The sequence below is a fragment of the Papio anubis genome, chromosome 19, assembly GCF_008728515.1.
Source record: "Papio anubis isolate 15944 chromosome 19, Panubis1.0, whole genome shotgun sequence".
Taxonomy (NCBI): domain Eukaryota; kingdom Metazoa; phylum Chordata; class Mammalia; order Primates; family Cercopithecidae; genus Papio; species Papio anubis.
In genome coordinates, this window is record NC_044994.1 from 42,878,538 (window position 1) to 42,889,877 (window position 11,340).

General features: G+C 41.5%; 1 protein-coding gene across 4 annotated transcripts in view; it reads right to left on the minus strand.

Annotated features, from left to right (window-relative positions):
* MRO (maestro) overlaps nucleotides 1-6,352 on the minus strand; it is a 49,284-nt gene extending 42,932 nt beyond the window's left edge. For all 4 annotated transcript variants that reach the window (XM_031658833.1, XM_031658832.1, XM_031658835.1 and 1 more), the window contains exon 1: nucleotides 6,034-6,352. The gene's annotated coding sequence lies outside the window, so the exon portion shown is untranslated. The remainder of the gene's footprint in view (nucleotides 1-6,033) is intronic.
* Between the last annotated feature and the right edge of the window lie 4,988 nt (nucleotides 6,353-11,340).

Consider the following 11,340-nt stretch of genomic DNA (forward strand, 5'->3'; position numbering starts at 1 on the left):
CTGCTCAGGGGTGACATCAAAGATCTCCATTCCTTCCATCTTTTTACTTACTCTGCTGTCATCATTATGCCACGTCTTCCTCCTTCTGCTTGTCTGCGATAGTTACCATGTCTGCAGATATCATTCTACATTCAAGGTTGGATGAGTGGGAAAGAGCAACACTAACCACATTTTTTAATCAGAAGAGCCAAGTGTTTATGAGAAGTCCTTCAGCACACTTCCTCTTACATATTTTTGGCTACAACTAGCCACATAGGCACTTCTTTCCAATTGCAAAGAGAGGAAAGGAAATCAGATATTTAGCAAAAGGAAGATGGATAGCCATAATTTGCTTAAACTAATAATAAATGAGTCATCAACTAAACCACCTGGAACAAAATTAAGAATTTTTGCTGCTCAATGAATCTGTCATCTGAAAAATTTAAAGCATTCTTGGTCCTGGGTCTGCTACCTTCAGCTTTTATCAGGTATAGATATCTCAGATATACTTCCACAATTGAGATTAAACTTATATAAATCTCCAATTTTTTGATATGTTTGCTTTATCAATAAAAAAATAAAAAAATAAAAAAAACCCTCTCTGTGAAAGCAGGAAGCTGGATTAGGTGATTTATTGAGATTTCTCACAGGTCGAAGACCTATGATGCAAAATTCAACATAAGAATGGCAAGGATCAGGGGGCTGAGGCAGGAGAATTACTTGAACCTGGGAGGCGGAGGTTGCAGTTAGCCAAGATCGCACCACTGCACTCCAGCCTGAGCAACAGAGGGAGACCCTGTCTCGAAGTAAAAAAAGAAAAAAGAATGGCGAGGGTCCTGTGTGTACTTCTTACATAAGTGTAAAAACACAAGTACTATGCCTTTATCTGAACCTTATTCAACTTATGATGTGTAAGAATCCCAAGTTCTATTTCAGAAAGTTTTCTCTTTCTCTTTTTGCAGCTCAATTTTCCTTCATAAGTAAACTAATCTGTACTTTTTGTTATTAATACCATTCCAAACAATTTGAACCAATTATCATTCAATTATTCTACAAACATTCAAAAAGCACTTACTCTGTGCCTAGCACTGGGAATATAAAGATGTAAAAGAAACAATTTCTTATCTGCAAGTTTATAATCTAGGAGGGAGAAAAATTTGTACGCTAGTAATGTATAAGAAATAGGATGTCACAGGTGTAATCATTTTAAAAATATATATAAAGGTGAAGGGGGAAATAACAAGGCAGGGGTGGTCAGTCCTTGATGGGGTGGAGTCAGAATTCTAAAAATCTGATTTAACATCAGAGACTTTCTCCAAAACTAGCATCTTCTGGATTGCTCCAACAGTGTCAGCTCTAACTATAAAAACGATCTGGTTTTGCCTAATACTGCAAATGAGATGTTAGTTGGGAGTTGAAATCGTATTTTCAAGGGGTTTGTTCAGATGTGTTTTCTCTTGGTTAACAATCACACATGTTCTAAACTCTTTAATTAAGGATTCGTAAATCAGGGGGGTAGCATTTCTTTGTTTTCAGTTATGACACAGACATTCATCATCACCTACCATGCTGATCTCAAGTTTGTGGGAAGATAGCCAAAAGAAGAAGTATTGATTCCCTACTTTCCTTTGGGCTCAATGAGAAGTCACTCATTTTTTTTCCTTCTTGGTCACTTAGCTCCACTGATAGACACATTTGTATATGACACTGGGAAGTGAATGAGCATCTACCATAATCACCAGCTTCTGTATTCATTTCCTCAACTCTTAGCCAGGTAAAGATGAGATTAGAAATTCAGTAACTTCATGTAGTGTCTTCCAAACTGCAGACTCTGACTCACGGATGGATCATAAAATCCAATCAGTGGGTCTTCATTAGCACTTTTTTTTTTTTTTTTTTTTTTGAGATGGAGTCTCGCTCTGTCACCAGGCTGGAGTACAGTGGTACGATCTTGGCTCACTCCTACCTCCGTCTTCCAGGTTCAAGCGATTCTCCTGCCTCAGCCTCCTGAGTAGCTAGGACTCCAGGTGTGCACCACCATGCCCAGCTAATTTTTGTATTTTTAGTAGAAACAGGGTTTCACCATGTTGACCAGCATGGTCCTGATCTCTTGACCTCGTGATCTCCCTGCCTCGGCATCCCAAAGTGCTGGGATTACAGGTGTGAGCCACCACACCGGCCTTAATCAGCTTTAAAAAAAAAATAGAAAAAAGAATAGAATAGAAAAATATCAGAATGCATTTCACCTAGTAAGATAAAAGTTAGATCATGAAATTTTTGTTGCAGGTCTGCATGTGTGTGTGTGTGTGTGTGTGTGTGTGTGTGTGTGTATTGAGTCACAACATAAAAGATGTTTCTTACTATGTCACTGTCAATAAATTAAGTCACAAAATCAGACACTAATTCCCATGAAGGCACTTATTAGCCATCTAGCAAGTATTTGTTGAATTAAACTGATTTGTATGTGTGCTTATATATCTATTCAACAAATACTAATACTGTGTACACAACATTGATCATTACCATCCCTCATTTAAATGTTGTGAAAATGTAGGACACCAACAGGCTGTCAGTTAGTCAGACTCAGTAAATGTTTTCTAGGGATAAATCATCCCACTTACCAGGACTGTTCCATAATTTTTAATCTAGCTTAACCCCGCCTGCAGTATAAAATAGATTTTGAGATATCTAAACAGGTATCCAGGAAAAAGAAAGCTATGAAAGCATCAGGTGCAATGGATTATCAGCAAACAAAGCCTTCTGATCCTTATTAGTCTCAGGAACACAAGTCATGTCCTAGTTCAAACCCCTCTGTCTTAATCAGGGCAGGCTGGCACAGTGTCCTGTATCCCAGCTTAGATGGTGTCACAGGTCCTGGTCCCCAGTGTTCCTTTTTCAGGCTTTGGGTGCTGAGCACTTACCTGTTCTGACTATATTGGGCCTCCTCCCAAGCCAGCAGAGCTGCCACTGGAGGCTTCGCCCTCCTTGGAGGCCACATTCTCATCACCCCTCGGTGGGCACAGCTCCTCGCTGTCCAAAGTCATCACAGTTCTCAGTGCCCAAGATGTGCCCCAAGGGTCTCACACTATGCCCGGAAGACTACCACTTGCCAGACCCAGGCCAAGCCCACAGATGCTGCACCAAATGCTCTTTCATCTCTTTTGTCTGCATGAAGTAGAGCCTCCTATAGATTCCAGAGTTCTCTACCTGCCTTGGGCAGGGGAACCACGTTAGGGCAGGGGCATCAGGTGAAGAATGCACCAATGCCTAAAACTCGCCTCTGACCTGCTCACAGCCTGGTACTGTGATGCTCCACAGATACATCAGAGGTGGGATAACTTTCTTCTCCCCTCACCCTCCCTACACCAAAACAGAGAATACATCTGTCCCCATCAACAGGGAACTGGGGCTCTGTGATGTTCATTACCTCTGCCACAGCGTTCAAGTGTTTTCTGAAGCAGGGGCTTATCACACCCCTGTCCCTGCCTCCCAAAGTCAGACATAGTCCTGTAATCTAAGCTCCATAGCCTCTGGGCTACCCTGGTGGAAGTCCAACCTGGGTCAGTCAGATAAAGGGTGAGCACTTACTTCCACAGGTAGAAAACAACATCCTAAAAGTTATCTTTTCCTGTGTCCTGGATGGATCTACCTGACACTGAAGCTTAGGGGATCTGTGGGTGTTTCTCTCTCTTGCTCTCAACCAAAGCCTTCACCATGGGCTTGTTCTCTTTCCTTTTGTCTGCCTGAAATTCCCCAGGACCTGGAGCCCCGGGAACCAGGGCTACAGGACAGGCTGTCTCTGTTGCCTGCCCTTTGTGTGAGCTCATTCCTATTGCAGATTCAGGAAAAGAGCATCACAGTCAGTGGGCAGCAAAGGGTTGTACTGGCTAAGGAAGCATGACTGGCTCTTTCTTCCACCCCTTCCAAACCCTCCCTAGTGGTTTATCATTATGGATGCTGTTTGGTTTGTTTACAGAGTACAGCCCTTCAAGGGGCCACCAGATTCCTGTGGGGAGAGTTAGAGAGGGGAGGGTATGAGTAGCTTCAGTGGGATGGGACGCAAGAGCCGCTATCCAGACAGAATCTGCAAAAGGCTCCATTTTGTTACCCTTGGTCCCAAATCCAAACATCCCACCCACCAGTGTCTGTCTCTCAGAACAACCTAGAGTTCCAGAGCCCAATCACTGAAACTCTCTTAAGGAGGTCCAGAGACAGAAGAGAACTTCTTGATCATCTCTTGTGATGTGGAATATCAGTTACTTTCCAGGATTTCCTTCTAATTAAAAAATATCCAGCAAGCAGCAATGAGTTTTGAGGCTGCCAGTTGTCTGGTTTGGGGTACTGCAGCAAAATGGTTAAAAACTTGCTCTTGGAATGAGATCTGGGATCAAATCCCAGCTTTGCCACTTGCCAGATAACTCTTGAAGCCTCAGTCTCCCTGATTATAAAATAGGAACAACACCACAGCCTACCTTATCAGGCTGTTACGAGGATTGATTAAGAGAACTTTGTTAGGCTCCAAGTATAGTATCTGGCACACAGGAAGCACTCAATAAATGTTAACTATTGTTACTATTATTATTGGCAATTACAAGAATTAGTGAAAAGAGCAGAACAAGGTAATTAAGACTAAAACAAACCATACAGCATCTACAAAGCTACATCCTTACTTCAAAGTAAAAACGAAATTGGTTCTATTTCAGTGTATTCTACTTGTTTGCTTGTCCACTCGACAATGCATTAGATACACAGAATGTGGTATAGTGGAAAGAATATGGGCTCTAGTGTCAGAATTGTGCTTAAATCCCTTTCTTCTACTTCTTGAGAGATTTGGACAAATTTTTTAAGCTCTCTGAAACTTAGTTTACTCATCTATAAAATGGGAGTAACAATTATAGCTTGCAGGGTTGTCCTAAGGATTAAAAAGCCTCTCCTCCCGTCTCCATCCCCTGTAGGCTGGCAGCTTCTCTCCTGTGCACAAACAGCATTCTTCGCCTTCTCCATGGGAGCCCTTATCACGTTGGACCATATTGTCCCCTCCACTAGAGTGTACACTGCTTTTTTTTGAGACGGAGTCTTGCTCTGTCGCCCAGGCTGGAGTGCAGTGACACTATCTCAGCTCACTGCAACCTCTGCCTCCCGGGTTCAAGCAATTCTCCTGCCTCAGCCTTCCAAGGAGCTGAGACTATAGGCACGAACCACCATGCCAAGCTAATTTTGGTATTTTTAGTAGAGATAGAGAGTTTCACCATGTTGGCCAGGCTGGTCTGACTTCAAGTGATCCGCCCCCCTCAGCCTCCCAAAGTGCTGGGATTATAGGCATGAGCCACCTCGCCCGGTCAAGTGTACACTTCTTAATTGAAATGAGTCTGTTTGTTTTCAATGCCCGGCATGTAGTGCAGTCCTTGGACACAGCACATGTTCAGTAAAAGCTTGCTAGCTTATTGAATGAAAAAATAACTGAAAATGGCAGAAAAAAATAGGTTTTGTAGGAAAAATAAAATTTCTGTATTACATATATTCTAGGGAAGAGTGTTAGTAGCTATATCATAGCTGTGTTCCATGTTGAACTTTTTTTCTTTTTTCTTTCTTTCTTTTTTTCTTTTTTGCTGTAGTAGATGTAATTTGATTTGGGTGCTGTTCAAATCTTCATAATAAGTGGTGTTACATGTCGTCTCACCATACCCCCATGTCCTCTGAGCTTTCTATTAGCTAATCTTGCTTCTAAATATTCCTCTGAATGGAAATCTTTTCTTATGTGATCATTACACAAACAACACATGGTCACAAAAAGTCACAAGTACAGATAAACTAAACAAAAAATAAACCTAAAACAAATTCTACCACCAAATAATTACTGTCAACATTTTGGATGCAGCCTTCTAAGTTTTCTTTTAACACAGACTTGAGATATAATTCACACACTGTGTTAGTTAGCTAGGTCCATATGTTAGTCAGGGTTATCCAGAGAAACAGAACCAAGAAAATGTGTATTGAGAGAGAGAGAGAGAGAGAGAGAGAGGAAGAAATATATATTTTAAGGAATTGGCTTACACGATTTTGTATATGCAAGTTCAAAATCTGCTGACAGGCTGGAGACCCAGGGAAGAGTTGCAGTTCAAGTTCAAAGGCAGTCTGCAGAATTTCTTCTTACTCAGGGGAGGTCAGTTCTTATTTTCTTAAGGACTTCAACAGATTGAATAAGGTTCAACCACATTTTGGAGGGTCATCTGCTTTACTCAAAGTCCATTGATTAAATGTTAATCTCATTCAACAAACACCTTCACAGAAACATCCAGAATAAGGTTTGACTAAATATCTAAATACTGTGACCCAGCTAAGTTGACAGATAAAATTGATTATCACAGACTCCCATAACAAAGTACCACAGACAGGGTTGTTTAAACAACAGAACTTTATTTTCCACAATTCTGGAGGCTAGATACTGGAGATCAAGGTGTTCATACGGTGGGTTTCTTCTGAAGCCTCTCTCGTTGGCTTGAGTCTTTTCCCTGTGTCTTCAAATGGTCTTCCCTCTGTCTGTTTCCTAATCTTCTTCTCTTCTTGTAAAGAAGCCTATCATATTAGATTAGGGCCTAATGACCTCATTTAACCTAATTAACTCTATCTTCAAATACGGTCACATTTTGAAGTACTGGGTGTTAGGACTTCAACATATGAATTTGGGGAACCCGTGTCAGCCCATAACACTTACTGTACAATTCAATGTTTTTAACACTGAAGAAGGAGGATCACAGGTCTATTTATAATTGAGGAAACTGAGGCCTGGAGATTAGTCAAAGGCTACACAGTTAGAGTCCAGCAGAGGAAAACCACATGGCTTCCTTCAGGGGGGAATTTGAGATACTCAGTCACTTGCTCAGTTGTATTTTTTTTTTTTTTTTTTTTTTTTTGGAAACAGGGTCTCACTCGTATTGCCCAGGCTGTAGTACAGTGGCATGACCTCAGCTCACTGCAGCCTTGACTTCTCAAGCTCTGGTGATTCTCCCACCTCGGCTTCCTCAGTAGCTGGGACTACAGGTATACACACCCACACCTGGCTAACCTTTTGTATTTTTAGTAGAGATGGGGTTTTGTCATGTTGGCCAGGCTGGTCTTGAACTCCTGGGCTGAAGTGATCCGCCCACCTCAGCCTCTCAGAGTGCTGGGATTACAGGTGTGAGCCACTGTGTTTGGCTTGTACTGTTTTTTCAAGTGTCAAGATAAGAATTTTTCCAGCTCTGTAATATAAATTACACTTGTATAATTTTGCCATGGCATATCCCATAGATACACCAACTGTATGATTTGTGCTGCTGCATATTTGCTTCTTCTCTCTGGTTCATCGGCATGTTACAGTCATATCCTTCAGTGTCCTATTTATTACCCCTTGGTTGTATGTACAAATCACCCTTCTCAGCTGGTGGAGAGTTATCCAAATCAAAGCATTGACTTTTCACCCATATACATAAAGTTAGCTCCTAACATGAATATCAGGAAAGAACCATAATATTAATTGTTCAGAAATGCCCCAACATTATCCTCACTTGGAAGAGACAAGCCAGTTAGTTCTATTTGCATTATTTAAAAAGGACAATGCAAAATGTCAAGGTAAATTATGAAATGGGTTATGTAACTTTTTAATTAAAAAACAAACAAAAAAAAAACCAGAAGGGGAGAATTTCCTTCCTAGTTACGTGCATCCTTACTGGTTACTCTGACTTTTCGTTACTTATTTACTAAAGTGACTTCAAGGACAGCATTCGGCAGTCACTCACAAACCTCTAGCCCCAGAGTTTTCAAGCAATATCACTGTACATTTTGAAGACACCCACCCTGGTATACTACCGTTTTAATAGAACAAATAAATAAAGTTGTTCTTAGGTGGGGTTTCCCAAAGAAAGCATTGTAGGACACAAAGATTACAAGGGATTGAAAATGCTATTCACAATTTTGTATGACAGGGTAGGTGCTGGTAAAAAAGAAAGCAGGCTAGACTAATGTATTTTTGGTGGAACCTAGTTTACTGGATTTAAGGGCCTCAAAAGTTAGCAACAATATATTCTGCACTGTTATAAACACAACTGTGTATTGTTTGTCCTCTCTGTAATTATATCAGAACAACCCTAACATCAAAGGGTTGCAGAATTACATAGCAAACCCGGAATAGCCTGTGGTTTGGAAGCTGAATAGAGAGCTCAATTACCCAGATCAAATATCTACCGGTGATATCAGTTTAGGGCCACACTCTGGCTTTGCTTTGTGGTGCGAGGATATTCCAGGCCTAAAATCTGGGAACAAGCCACTACTTCTTGGGGCAAAAGTCATAGGCTGCTCAAAGTTGTTGCTCTTGTCCCATTCCAATTTATTCCCCTTCCAGCTTGACAAGCCAGTCCACACCCAAATTTCTAGCTCTTCAGGTTCAAGAATAGAACCAGACAGCTGGGCACGGTGGTTCACACCTGTAATCCCAGCACTTTGGGAGGTCGAGGCAGGTGGATCACCTAAGGTCAGGAGTTCGAGACCACCCTGAGCAACATGGTAAAACCCCGTTTCTACTAAAAATACAAAAATTAGCCAGGCGTGGTGGCGTGCGCCTGTAATCTCAGGTATTTGGGAGGCCGAGGCACAAGACTCACTTGAACCCGGGAGGCAGAGGTTTCAGTGAGCCGAGATCATGCCACTGCACTCCCACCTGGGCAACAGAGCAAGCCTCCATCTCAAAATAAGAATAGAACCAGAGATGTGAACCTTTGTCATTCTAGACAAAAACATGGATGCTACACAGGTATATGCATCTGCCTATTTGCTACACTCACCTCCCAAAACAGAAACACAAACCTTGTCACTTCCTCACATAGGCAGCTACGAAGAATAACCTAAGCCAATTACAGATTGTTTTTTGCTTATCTATGATGTAATTATCTATTAATAATAAAATAAAAAAGCTACCTGTATTAGAGTTCTCCAGAGAAACAGAACCAACTGTTCTGTTGGTAGAACAGTTGATAGATAGATAGATAGATAGATAGATAGATAGATAGATAGATAGACTCTTTCTTGCAACCTCTGCCTCCCAGGTTCGAGTAATTCTCGTGCCTCGGCCACCTAAGTAGCTGGGATTACAGGTGTGCACCATCACATCCAGCTAATTTTTGTATTTTTAGTAGAGACAGGGTTTTGCCATGTTGACCAGGCTGGTCTCAAACTCCTGACTTCAAGTGATCTGCCCACCTCTGGCTCCCAAAGTGCTAGGACTGCAGGCATGAACCACTGCACCCAGTGCTTGCTTCTTTTCTTTCTTTCTTTCTTTCTTTCTTTCTTTCTTTCTTTCTTTCTTTCTTTCTTTCTTTCTTTCTTTCTTTCTTTCTTTCTTTCTCTCTTACTTTCTTTCTTTCTTTTCTTTCTTTCTCTTTCTTTCTTTCCTTCCTTACTTCCTTCTTTTTCTTTTTCACCTTCCTTCCTTTTTTTCCATCCATCCTTCCTTCCTCTCTCGCTGTCTCTCTTTCTCTTTCTGTCTTACAAGGTGTTGGTTCATGTAATTATGGAGGCTGAGACATCCCACAATATGCCATTTGTAAGCTAAAGACCCAGGAAAACCAGTGATGTGGTTTAACAGCCTCAGCAAGTCAATGGTGTACATTCAGGTCTGCATCTGAAGGCCTAAGAACCAGAAGCACTGAAGGTAAAAGATCAATGTCCCAGCTGAAGTGGTCAGGCAGAGAGTGAATTCAGCCTTCCTCTGCCTTTTTGTTCTACTCAGGCCCTCAAAGGGGAATGATATCCACCCGCACTGGGGAGGAACAACTGCTTTAATCTGTTCACCAACTCAAATACTAATCTCATCCAGAAACACCTTCACAGACACACTCAGAAATAATGTTTAATCAACTGTCTAGACATCCCATGACCCTGTGAAGTTAACACATACAAGTAGCCATCATACTACCATTAACAACATAAATTGGTTTTCAGATGAACTCATTAAAATATAGAATCCTGGCCGGGCACGGTTGCTCATGCCTGTAATCCCAGAACTTTGGGAGGCTGAAGCAGGAGGATCACGAGGTCAGGAGTTTAAGACCAGCCTGACCAACATGGCGAAACCCCGTCTCTACTAAAAATATAAAAACTAGCAGGGGGTGGTGGTGTGCGTCTGTAATCCCAGCTACTCAGAAGACTGAGGCAGGAGAATCTCTTAACCTGGGAGGCAGAGGTTGCAGTGAGCCAAGATTACGCCACTGCACTCCAGCCTGGGCAAGGACAGAGTGAGACTCCACCTCAAAAAAAAAAAAAAGTAGAATCCTGAAAGTACAGGACACATTCATATCAATAAGGACTCAGTTTCTTCAGCTCAACTTAAGGTTGGGGCTTCCTTCCCGATTCTCCTGTCTTGGTCTAATGCCATCACCAATTTCTCAATCAGTCAAGCTTAAAATTCTAAAACTTGGAGTCATTTTTGACTCACTCTTCTTTTTTCTCTCTCATCCCATTAGTCATCAACTTCTGGGCATCATTTCTTTGAAAAGTGTGATGTTTTCTCTTCTTCCCTTCCTTCTCAGTCAGTGCAGTCCTTAGTAACCACACACTGATTATAACATCGCTTACTCTAGGCTCCTCTGCATTCCATCTGCCCATCACATCCTTGCCAAATATCCCTAGAACACCATCCCCATTGAGTCATTCCTTAGCTCAAACACCAGCATGGTGGTTCCCTGGGACCTCTACAATATCGGTCTATAGTTCACTATCAGCTTTCCAAGTTTCTTCATAAGTGAGCTTCCTCCAGGAGACTTTCTCCTTCTGGATGGCAAAACTGGTCTTGCTGACCCTCTGTTGTAAGCCTGCACAATATGTAACACGGAGTAGGTAGTGAGTAAATTACAGCCAAATGCATTGAGAAACCTTGAAGCCCATGGAGTAGGTCCTATCTCCCATTGCATTATAATTACTGGTATAGAGTAATGAGTGGTATGGATGTTTTGCTTTTGTACAGGTGAGAAAGCACAGAAAGGGCATTTTGACAGGTCAGCGCTCTGCATGATCTTGTAAGTTCTTGAGATCCTTCTTAGATGCAGAACAAGAAAACACAACTATTTCATGAGTACTTATCAATAATAGCACAGACTTAGAGAAAGTGATGTGAGACTTTTAAAAAAGTTTATTATACATAATTTGAATTTATAATAAATATCCTGATACGGGCTCACCGACCTTCTTTTGTCAGTTATGCTTACACACAAATCACAGTCACTATAAATAGGGCCACTTGAAAACAAAAATAAAGGACAAATGACTTTGGGCAAGCCACTTAACATTTCTGGGCCGCACATTTCTTTTTTTTTTTAGAGAGAGAAAGGA